Raw genomic sequence first — 12,753 nt, forward strand, 5'->3', positions numbered from 1 at the left:
TGAGTGGAGGCCCTTTCAGCTCATAGCGAAATATTAGTTAGTTATTTTTAAGTTTTCTATATTTGTACTTTTTAATATAATGCTTAATAAATGATTATCGTTATACAAAAATTCTTATCTCCCCTCTTAAGGAGAGGAGATGGCAACTTACCCCCGGCAGAAGCACAGTCGGCCGGGGTTCAGGGCCCCAAGGAGAGAAACCGGCGTACAATGCGGGCAGAATCTAAGAGCACCGTTTTCTGCATCTTTCCCGGGAGTGAGCCGCCTATTTATTATTATTATTTATGTATAATATAAATATGTATAATATATATATAAATGATTTTATATATCTCTCTTTGATGGTGTGTTAAACTTGTCATTGCGGGTGAAAATCAATGAATTACTATTATTATTATTATTATCTTTTCTCTTTTCTCTCTCTTCTTTTACAAATTTAAAAGAAGGTAATACTTACCTACACGGGCCTTAGCCAAGTGTGGGAGAGGTCGTGCTGTGTGAAGATATTATTGAGGTCAAGAAATAAGTTATTCGACAGGTATTTAGTATTGTGGCTTGTAAGAGATATATTTAATGTTTGCAGACTATTTATTATTATTTATATATATTTTATATATCTCCTTTTTTACGGGGGTTATACGTTCAAACACGCGGGCCTTATTATTATTATTATTATTACTATATCTGTATACATAGTATACTAGTGACGCACTTCGTTCGTCAGATCGTGGTTTTGAGGTTTGATGAATTAATATATTATTGTTAATGAATTTTTAAACGAGTAATAATAGATAATGTTTTACAGAAGTAATACAAATTTCACGTATACATTTAGAGGAAAACGACGATCGAAGTTTATGAATTTACGCGTGGTTCGCCCCATATGGGACTGGGATATATATACTAACATAGTATATAGCCCATGTCACTTAGGTATAATAAACAATGTAGAAATTTCTTAAGTAGGTGCACTGGGCCCATAGTTTACCTTAGTCATAATGTGCTCTGTGGTTAATTTATACGCGGGTGAAGTGGGAGCGAGGGGTATACCAACGAAATCTCTCTGCAATCTTCTGAAAGATCTTAATCTGTCTAGAACTACTACCATATATCTAAAGCTATAAGCTATCTAACTAAACTAGACCATATATCTAAAGCTATAGAGATATCTACCAGATTTAGTTGGGCAGGGAGATAACAATTATCTAAAGCTGCACTAGAAGGCTCCTACCAGATTTAGCTGGGCAAGGAGAGAAACACGAGTTATATACTAGAATATGTAACCGAAACTATCGGATAGCCGATATAAAACAATATTTAGTAACCGTAACCGAATCCGAAATAAAAGTTTCGGAAAACATCGGACAGAGGCGGAGCCTATTTGAGACATGTTATGTAACTATTTTGTGAGTTATTTGTATTTTTGTTTTGAAATTCCTTAAAAAATTAATATCCGTAACCGAAATTATCCGAAACTAACGGATAATCCGAAATAATTTCCGAGAGAAACACGAGTTATATACTAGAACATGTAACTAAAATACTAGTAGACTCCTACCAAATTTGGTTAGGCAGGGAGAACACCAGCAAAACTCCTACCAACTCTAGTAGACTCCTACCCAATTTGGTTAGGCAGGGAGAACACGAGGGGAGAAGACTAGTGTTTACGTACGTCGGTAAAGGGGACCCTTAAACCTAAACCCCTTCACAAGTCCCAGGAACTGCTAGGAGTTTCCCTCTCTGCCTCTACTAGAAGATCTTCTAAAAGGTCTTGGCTACACCTGCAGTAGTTCCATATTAGAACGTGAATCTTAAGTTCCACTAGCAGGCTCCTACTAGATGGGCAGGGAGAGACACGAGCGGTGAAGACGAGTGTTGATGTATATTGGCAAATGGCTCCTTAAATAGGTAACCCAGATGTAGGCATCTGGGTTACAAGTTCCGGAAATTGCTCGGAGGTTTCCTCTTTGCAATACGATGGACCCACCACACGCGCGGTGATTCCATGAAATGCTAAAAAGTTTGTCTCTATCCGCTCTACTTATCTATACAATATTAATGGAGATAATGATTGTTTTTATCCAGATAAACTTCATTCTTTTTGGACTACTCTAATGCTGTTGGCCGCAGCTGGCCTTTACAGCTTCACCGGATGATACAGTGTAGATGGCACTCCAAACACGCGGAAGGACTTATGGAGCGGCTGAAGGCTAACTCCCGCCTGACAGATACGACTTTAGTCTGAGGGCACCGCTAGGGGTTCGAACCTCGGCTCAGGCTGTCGTAAATTCGATCCCCGTTTGAATTGGACGGGGGATCGATCGGAGGAGGGTAAACTTTGTACAAAGCCATCTATGTAGGAATACCTATGTATTACTTCTATCACCAGCTTGCTTTGTAGTTGAAGTTCAGATTTGGGGGTGAGATTTTGCAGTATATTTACAGTGCACGATAAGTCAATAACTTAGCTTGAGGAATTCGTGATGATGTCCATGTATGTAGCAAATGGTTGTCAATTTTCATTAGTAGGGCTGTCAGTTTGTTTGTAATTCCACATACATAAAAAAACATAGTAAAAAAAGCTTAATAAAGTCCGGCACTCTATAGGATTTAAATGTAAATTTCATAATTAGTGATTCGTTTAATATTAAAAACCGGGTCTTTAGCAAAACAGCATAGTCACGTGACAGACACGTGTTCGCTATCTGGGTAACCTTTGGTTTGTTATATTTACTCAGGGCTCACAACTGCGGGTCACTATTTTCACATCTGTGCAATATTTTACTCTCTCATATGCATATAAAGTTTATAAACATTTGACTCTCTTCTGTTACATACGTCGTTATAAAAAGAAACATAAATATAAATGTATTTAATGACTAGTAGTATAGACTATTAATTTATTTAATTAATTAATATATTATTTATTGCACTCAGAAAATACAGTAATAAAATAATTTAGTGACGTTGTGGGTGAATGTGGAATTATCGCCGTTATAGAAGAGATATCTTCCTGTCAACCCAAAACAGTGATAGACGCTAGTGATAGACATAGATGCTAATTAATATAATAGCATCTATGTATAATATATAATAAATTTTAAATAATTAGTAAAGATTTAATTTAAATTGAATAATACATTTATACTCGTTTATGTAATTGCATTAAATAAAATTTCCCAGTTATTAATTGATATAGGAAATACATTGTAATTAATTAATCATTTTTAACAATTCTCTGAAGTGATTAATATATGGAATGTGTTATTGATGTTTTTTTAATAGCTATTTATCAATTCATGTCTATGTATATATTTTCAGTTGTTTACCCATCTGGGTAAATAACTCAAGTTAACTGAGGATTGTTATTCATTGATATTACGACGATCACACCAATTGACTTGTCCATACGTCAGCGACATCGGTAACATCAAATTTGTTTCCGGGATTAAAGAAGAAATTAAGAATTAATATATGATATAATAATAATAAATTTTAATTTAATAATAAATTATTAAATTAAAATTTATTATTATTAATTATTATTATTAATTTATTATTAAATTAAAATTTATTATTATTAATTATTATTAATAATTTATTATTAAATTAAAATATATTATTATTAATTAATATTAAATTATATAATTAAATTTACTCAGATTATTATGCTTTAATAAACTAAACATTGTTTAAAACTATTTGACAGTTTAAATAGTTAATAAATCTTCTATTATTTAATGGCTTCACGACAATTTAATAAAAATATATTTATTATAAACATAATAAAAATATATTGTAATATAAAACTTAACGTGATTCGCTGTCACGAGTCTACCGTTGTCTCTTGTTGGTGGATTAATTTGTTCTGTTATCGATTGATTAGGATGTTTTGTTATCGTTGTTTTCCATAACTGGAGAATAGAATAGAATAGAAATAATCTTTATTCAAATAAATTTAATATAAGCTATTTTGAATAGTCATATTTTTTTAATTCTACCATTAATTCGGAAGACAGGCTAATCACAAGAAGAAAGATTGTCAACTAGTAGTTATATCAAATATTTAGTAGTATCAATAATTTAATAAAAATATCAACAGTGTATAATTTGAGTAATTTAATGGACTATACACAATCATCGCAAGAGCAAATTGTGTTAAACTTGAAATTTTCTCTTTTGCTCTCTTTTTATTTTATTTAATTATTATGTAATCAACAATTAATCTGGTATGTTTTTATGAAATTAAACTAAAATATCTTAATTCGTCTGATATGTCAAATCCACTCTACTCACTGATCTGTAATAGTTAATAATTATTTGGGAATTCTTTTGTGGACTCCCGCGATACAGGTTCGCCTAGTGCGGGATCCAATGCATAATCAATTATTGTTACAATTACAAGTTGGTTACATATTCAATATTTTTTCTATTTGAGTATTTAATTGAATTAGTGCTAATTGGTTTGTATTCACACACTTAAACTTAAAAATGTAAAGTAATTATAAATTTATTTAAAAGAGCAACACGCAAGTTTCTTGTTCGTTCTTCTTGTGATGAGACAGCATTCCGAATGAGCGGTAGATTAAAAAAATGTGATGACTATTCAAAAGTGCTTCAATGTAAGTTTATTTGAATAAATGATTTTTTATTTTATTTTGTTAGTTTAGTTGTTTAGTTTGAAAATGAATAAATAAATAAATAAATATTAGTAATTCTGTTAGTTTTATGATTTTGCTATATACCGTGCGTGGTTAGGAATAAATTTAAATGCAGTAAAATAGTTTAAAGTGTCTTTGTTGATGGCTATTCATTTTCTATTGTATTCTTACTGCTTATTTCTTTGACAATAACGGATAATAATTATAATTTCGAGATTTTCTTCTAGAATAAATATTTATTCAATACCAGCTGTACCCGCGACTTCGTTCGGGTGGCAAATAACTGTATTTTTCTAAAATAAAATTAGTCTAAATTACTCCTTATTACATCAGGTACCTGCAAAAACGGTCGGTCCAGCCATTTCAGAGATTAGCCGGAACAAACAGACAAAAATTATAAAAAAGGTTATTTTGGGGTACATACACCAAAATAACCTTTTTTATGTATTTATATTCATATGCATGTAGTAAAAGACGGTTATTTCAACATTACAAACAGACACTCCAATTTTATTTATATGTATAGATGATAAATTTTCTACAAGGAAAACTTTTAGAAAATTATTTTGTAACATATTATCTGTAATTATATAGTTGGAGTACAAGGAAAATGCAGTACAAAAGTTGCATTTTCCGATAAAATCTATTTCTAGATCTAGAATAATTTATGTATGCAGCAAACGAAATGTTTTATCCGTTTTCCTTCCTCATGCACTAGCGACCCACCTCGGCTTCACAAAGTGTATGTAACTAAGATTGTAAAACTATATATACATTTTTTTTATGTATAATAATGAAATGGTGCCCCACTGCGCTGACGGTTTCATCATTCGCCACTGGTGTCTATGATAAAGCGGCGGATGGTAAAGATGAACATGAAGAACACGATTTTGACGCGATTGTTTTTGGCAGATAGCTGATGTAATAAGGAGTAACTTAGGCTACTTTTATTTTAGATAAATAAAGTTAAATTCCACGCGGACGAAGTAGCGGGTACAGCTAGTACATAATAGGATCCTATAAATACTGATATTATTAACGAGAAAGTGTGCATGTCTTATGTTTAACGGATATTAGAAAAAGCTAGTAAAAGAAACCCATACGCCGTCAATAGGACTGATTTGCTTGTTAACTACGCTTCCATTAAGTGAGAGTCAGTCCGAAATATAATTTGGCACATTTCTGATAGTCAATATCAACTCAAACAATGTAGAATTTTCGATTATTTATGATTATTTTTAATTAACTATAATATACAAACTGATGGTAAGTGGTAATCGTTGTTTTTACGTACACGGGCTTCATATGTTGACAGTGCTGTTCATCAATGTCTAAATATGATGCCGTGGTGTCCTACATAATAATAATAATAACACACAGACACACACACACACACACACACATATACACACACACACCGTTCAGCCCATAAGTGTGAAAAAAACCTGCAAAAGTTGAGAGAGTGAGACGATAGTAATAATAATAATCTCAGGACAATTCACACAGCGTCATCTAGTCCCAAGTTAAGCTAGGTAAAGCTTGTGTTATGGGTACTAGATTATATAGGAAACACTCAAACTAATATAAACTATTATAATGACGAATATAATATGTTTGTGCCGTGCGAGGAATCGCACCCGCGACCTATGGAAGTAAGGCGGTGTGCTAAACCAATGGACCACCGAGGCCGTCAACATACACTGCTATTTCTAACTATAACACGGCAAACGTCCTCCGTGGTCGAGCAGTTTCTCACGCTTTACTTTTCCGATGGTCGCTGGTTCGATTCTTCGTACGGTACAAACATTATTATGATTATATATATATTGGTCCGAGTGTTTTCTATGTAAATTATGTACGTTATTAAACATGTATATGTATTTCAAAAATTCTCTTTACATATTCTTACTGAATCCCTGTCATAATAATATCAATGACAAAACAGATATGTTTTGTATTTCAGTTGCATTTACGCATCTATAATTTGTTATCATACATACACATATACTATTTATTTATTTATTAAAATATCAATACATATATACACAAATAAAGGTGCCCATAGAGGATTTAACAGCTTGAGACATTTTCTCCCAGTAAACCATAGAGCATAGAGATTCATATGATTGGATTAAAAAAATTTCAAGTTTAAATGTAAAAAAAAAAACTATGTGTGTATATCATATTTATGTATAATATGGAGAAATATATATATATGTATTTGTATCAAGGATCTAGTACTCGTAATACTTGTTTTAGCTAGCTTAACTTGGGTCTAGATGGCGATGTATGAAATATAATATATTTCATATATATACATGTATAAATATTTAAAATTATCATCATCTGCTTCTTCCTTATCCCATTTATTTGTGTTCGGCGTAATATGTTTTTCGCTTCCATTCATCCCTGTTCGCAGTCATCGCGTTATTTACTTCCTTTCTTACCATATCATCTTTCACACAGTCCATCCATCTCTTTTTCGGCCTTCCTCTGCCCTTACAACCAGCCACATTCATATGTAACACCTTTCTTAAAATATTATCCTCGTTCCTACGCATTACATGTCCATACTATGATAGACGATTACTCTTCAACCTCTCTGACACCGGCGCCACTTTCATACTTCCTCTAATGTATTCATTCTTTATCTTATCCATTCTTGTCACACCACACATCCACCTCAACATTCTCATTTCAGTTGCATGCAGTCGTCTCTCATCCGTCGCCTTTACGGGCCAGGACTCTGATCCATACAAGACAGCAGGCCAGATCATGGTCTTGTAATTTTCCTCTTAAGCTTAAGGGGAACACGCGAGTCACACGTCGTTGCCGTAACCTGCCGCCACTTCATCCATCCTGCGTTAATTCTATGCTTTATGGCCCTGTCTAATTCACCATTGCTTTGGAGGATTTGTATAAGTATGTAAAATATAGTGTATTAAATATTTGATCATAACAACAAATTTGTACCCATTTTCAAATAGAGTATTAAATTTAATTGAATATAGTTATAAGACCTCGGTGGTCCAGCGTTTTAGCACACTGCTGTACTTCTGATGGTCTCGGGTTTAATTCCTCACACAGTACAAACATTTGTATTCATGGGTATGATTGTTTTGAATCGGTCTGGTTATTTTTATGTATATTATGGACGTACATTAAAAAAAGTATCTAAGTTAAATACTATATTTTTTTTTGTGACGTTGTATGAATATAATAAACCTGTAATTGATCGCTGTCTGTATATATTTACAAACAGAGGTACATGAATATTTTTTTATTTTATTCTTTATTATAATAATTTACTCTCTATACATAGAGGGATCTTTATCAACTTAACAGAACTGAAAACAATGATTACCTATCAGAATTTTTGCCTATTTGTCATTAATTTCTTTTGTGTACGTAAGTTTCAGTTAAAATTTAGTGTTAAATGTATTTAAATAGATTTACAAATACAATGCGACTAATTATCCTTGTATCGAATACCACGGGTATGGATTTGAGGGGTTATCTTATAATAAATATATACATAAATATATATTTATTATATGATACATGTTTTTGTTGTTTGTAAAAAAAATGTTTACAAATACAAAAATAATCATTAATAGTATAAAACAAAATCGCTGTCGCTCTCTGTCCGACCCTATGTATGCTTAAATCTTTAAAACTACGCAACGGATTTTAAATCGGTTTTTTTGACAAATAGAGTGATTCAAGAGGATATTATGTTTAGATTATTATATTATTTATTAATATATAAATATAAAAAAACATTTATTTAAGTAAGACGTTTTAGTCGCTTATGAACGTCAAATTTTTTGTACTGTTGTACCGTAGGAATAGTTAAGTTTTAATTATTTATTTATTTATTTTAGTAAAAAAAAACTATACAATTTATAGTAATATATTTTACATAGTTATGAACGTAAAATTTTTTTTTATTTATCTTTAACATTAAAGTTATATTTAATTTAATTATAGCTGTGTTTATAAAAATCACATTCGTTACATTGTTATTTAGTATAATTTACGCAAACAATAATTAATAAATAAAAAAAATAAAATACATACTCACTCAGTTAAATAAAACACTAAAACTAAAATACTAAGTGTAAACTAAAATTAATTAAATTAAATTAAATAACAAGCTTCTGTGGCGCTGCCAGCGCTATCACTGACTACGCTCTGAGCGAATGAAAAAGCAACTTTGTCATTGAATCATAATATCATAATAATACATAAGCACGTGTAGATCTGAACGTCTGTCTGTACCATTGAGATAACTCTTTAAAAACATTGTACATTTACACTGGTCAAATGCATAAAATACATGTTGACAAAAACTAAAAAAAATTAATAACACTGGTCAAATGTTTTAATTACATAATTAATTACATTTGTTGACAAATGTTAATAAAAAAAAAAATAAAATGTTATAATAATCAATAATAATTATTAATTAACTAATTTTATAATAAAAATAAAATAAATTCCTTAGTTAAATAAAACACTAAAACTAAAATACTAAATGTAAACTAAAATTTTATAGTATTAATAATAAAGTTTTAATTGTCATTGAATCATAATTATATTATATATCTATACATATAAATCGATTATCTGTTTGTAATATTGAAATGTCATATGAAATTATACCAAAAAATTTTTTAAATTTTTGTCTGTCTGTCTGTTTGTTGCTTATCTTGAAATCTACGATTTTACTTTTATTTAGCTGATGTAATAAGGAGTAACTTAGGCTACTTTTATTTTAGAAAAATAACGTTAAATTCCACGCAAACAATAATTATTAATTAACTAATTTTATAATAAAAATAAAATAAATACTCACTTAGTTAAATAAAACACTAAAACTAAAATACTAAATGTAAACTAAAATTAATTAAGTTAAATTAAATAACAAGCTTCTGTGGCGCTGCCAGCGCTATCACTGACTACGCTCTGAGCGAATGAAAAAACAACTTTTGTCATTGAATCATAATATCATAATCTATATATCTATACATATAAATAAAATTGGAGTGTCTGTTTGTAATATTGAAATAACCGTTTTTTACTACATGCATATGAATATAAATACGCTACATACCTATACCAAAATATCATTTTTTATAATTTTTGTCTGTCTGTCTGTTTGTTCCGGCTTATCTCTGAAATGGCTGGACCGATTTTGACGGGACTTTTATTGGCAGGTAGCTGATGTAATAAGGAGTAACTTAGGCTACTTTTATTTTAGAAAAATAACGTTAAATTCCACGCGAACTAAGTCGTGGGTGTAGCTAGTTATACATAAGCACGTGTAAATCTGAACGACTGTCTGTAGCATTGAGATAACCTCTTTGAAAACATTGTACATTTACAATGGTCAAATGCATAAATTATATTGTTACATAATTCTGTATGAAATCATATTTTGATATCCATTTACTTAAGAACAATAATGGCACGCTTTGTGTGGTGACGCAATAGGATTAATATCTTCTTTTTGTGGCAATAAAGAAAGTAGAAAGTCAGTCAGACTATCTTGGTTATTTAACCAGCACATAACTATGATGGTTTCCAGGGGTAACCACGTGGAGGTCGACCTAACATGGTACATTGTTAGTAATAGGGACACTAGCCTGCATTGCTAGCAATAATTTTACTCCCTAAGAGTTTTTGTTATGAGTACTAAACGACTGATAAATATAATTAAACACCTTTTTATAGACAAATAAACAGCGGTATTTTATAATATGCATAGAAAATACTTGATTGTGAATTCAACGACTATACTATAATAGAAGACTCGATTTTCAGAAACTTTCTAAATACAAAATTTTAGTCTACAAGGGCCAGATATAAATTTAACAGTGAAATTCGAATACCAGATCCGAACAAACAATCATATTAATGAATACAAATCTGTATCGTGCTAGGAATCGAACCCGCGACTATTGGATGTGAGACAGTGTGTTAATAGACCACCGGGGCCGTCGTGTAATATTTAAGAAACTGTTATGTATCTTATCTTTGAAAAAGTCAATAAACGATACTCTTCTTATGAAAAATAATAATATTGTGCTTGTGATAATTATATTATAATAACATTTTATTGCATACAGATAACAAATACGAAAATAAAAAAAAAGTATGTTGGAATGTTTATTAATGAGCGTTTAACGCTCAATGATCGAAATTCGATCATATCAATAATCGATAATTATAATCTAACTAAAAATTGACGACCTCGGTGGTCTAGCGGTCTAGCACACCGCTTTACGTCCAATGGTCGCGGGTTCGATTCTTCGCACGGCACAAACATTTCTATTCATAAATATAATTGTTTGTGTCGATCTGGGTGTTTTCTATGTATAATATGTATGTATTTACGAAAAAAAAAATCTATGTATTTATATCAGTTGTGTAGTACCCATAACACAAGGTTTCGCTAGCTTAACTTGGGACTAGATGGCGCTGTGTGAATTGTCCTAAGATTATTTTTTTTTTTTTCCAAAAATTCTTATTATTATTATTATAAAACAAAGTCGCTGTCGCTGTCTGTCCGTCATTATGAATTTTGAAACGGTTATTTTAATAACTAGAGTGATTCAAGAGGATGGTTTATATATATAATACATGTACACCCGTGCGAAGCCGGGGTGGATAGCTAGGAATATTATAAACGCGAAAATTTGTGAGTATGGATGTTTGTTAGTCTTTCACGCAAAAACAACTGAACGGATTTTGATGAAAGTTTACAGTAATGTAGGTTATGCATCAGAATACATACAGGCTATATTTTTTATTAAAATTTAGCGCGTGTGAAACCGCGGATACAGCTAGTATATGTATATAATAACACAATTCACACAGCGCCATCTAGACCCAAGTTAAGCAAGCTTAAGCTTGTGTTATCGGTATTAGATAAGTGGTACATACATTGACGGCCTTGTTGGTCTAGTGGTTTAGCACACCGCTATACTTCCGATGGTCGCGGGTTCGATTCCTCGCACGATGCAAATATTTGTATTCATGAGCATGATTGTTCGTCTCGGTCTAGGTGTTTTTTATGTATATCTTTACAAAAAATATCGATGTATTTATATCAGTTGTCTAGTACCCATAAGCTCTAACTTGGGACTAGATGAAGCTGTATGTCCAAGATTGTTAGTATTATAATTTTACGTGATCATTTAAAAATTAATTAGGCATACAAGTTTTCTTTCTCTGTTAGATACTTTTACATTTTTAACGTATCTCTAAATTATATTGTTTTTTCATTACATAATCTTCTCCGTATCATTTAATATAGTAAACGTATCCTTCTTCTAATGTACCTAAAGGTCTAGTGGGAGGACCTGGTGACCCGTGACACTGGTTCACCGGATACCAAGTACAGGCACCAGTTCTCCACAAAACTGTATTTTTGCATGGAAATTTACATGCCTCAAAGGCTCTGCAGCACTTTATGATTTTGTGGAGAAAAATAAAAAATAAATATATTATTAGTATTATTAATTCCTCTACAGAAAGGTACAATATTAAACACGTATTATATGTAGGCAACACCGTGGTACATAGCTACTATTTAATGATTAATGACGCACTAAGAAAATTGTTTTATTATTATAAACCAATTAACTATTAAATTGGTAATTTTCCTTTAATATATTACTTAATGCATTAACTCGATACTTTAGTGGTAAATCGTGCTACATCTTATCATAGAGCTGATCAATTAAATCTCACTATATTATAAACGCGAAAGTCTGTGAGTATGGATGAATAGATGAATGGATTTTGTTATTCTGTCGCGCAAAAACTACTGAACTTTTGATTAAACTTTACAATAATATCGCTATTAGAATAACACATAGACTATTAATTTCATGCGGATGAAACCGCGGGCTCAGCTAGTATTATATACTGTTAACTGTCTAATGTAGTTGTGTGTATCTAACGTTGTTAATGTAATAACAGTTTTATCTATCTATCTATGGGGCATATGGCAGAAAATTACACGTGAAGGAGGCACTAAATAATGAGGAATGGTAATGCATGACACAATCTTGGCTACCACAAT

General features: G+C 31.2%; 1 protein-coding gene across 3 annotated transcripts in view; it reads right to left on the minus strand.

The window, feature by feature from the left end:
• Window positions 1-9,603, minus strand: part of LOC131853995 (venom acid phosphatase Acph-1-like) — a 35,843-nt gene extending 26,240 nt beyond the window's left edge. Inside the window, exon 1 of one of the 3 annotated variants that reach the window (XM_059205115.1) lies at window positions 9,520-9,603. The gene's annotated coding sequence lies outside the window, so the exon portion shown is untranslated. Of the gene's footprint in view, window positions 1-8,741; window positions 8,829-9,519 lie in introns of those variants that run through there. The other 2 variants (XM_059205114.1, XM_059205116.1) reach the window with 2 other exon arrangements.
• Between the last annotated feature and the right edge of the window lie 3,150 nt (window positions 9,604-12,753).

This window comes from Achroia grisella, unplaced genomic scaffold (assembly GCF_030625045.1).
Source record: "Achroia grisella isolate CSIRO2021 unplaced genomic scaffold, CSIRO_AGI_Agris_v1 utg918, whole genome shotgun sequence".
NCBI classification, from domain to species: Eukaryota; Metazoa; Arthropoda; class Insecta; order Lepidoptera; family Pyralidae; genus Achroia; species Achroia grisella.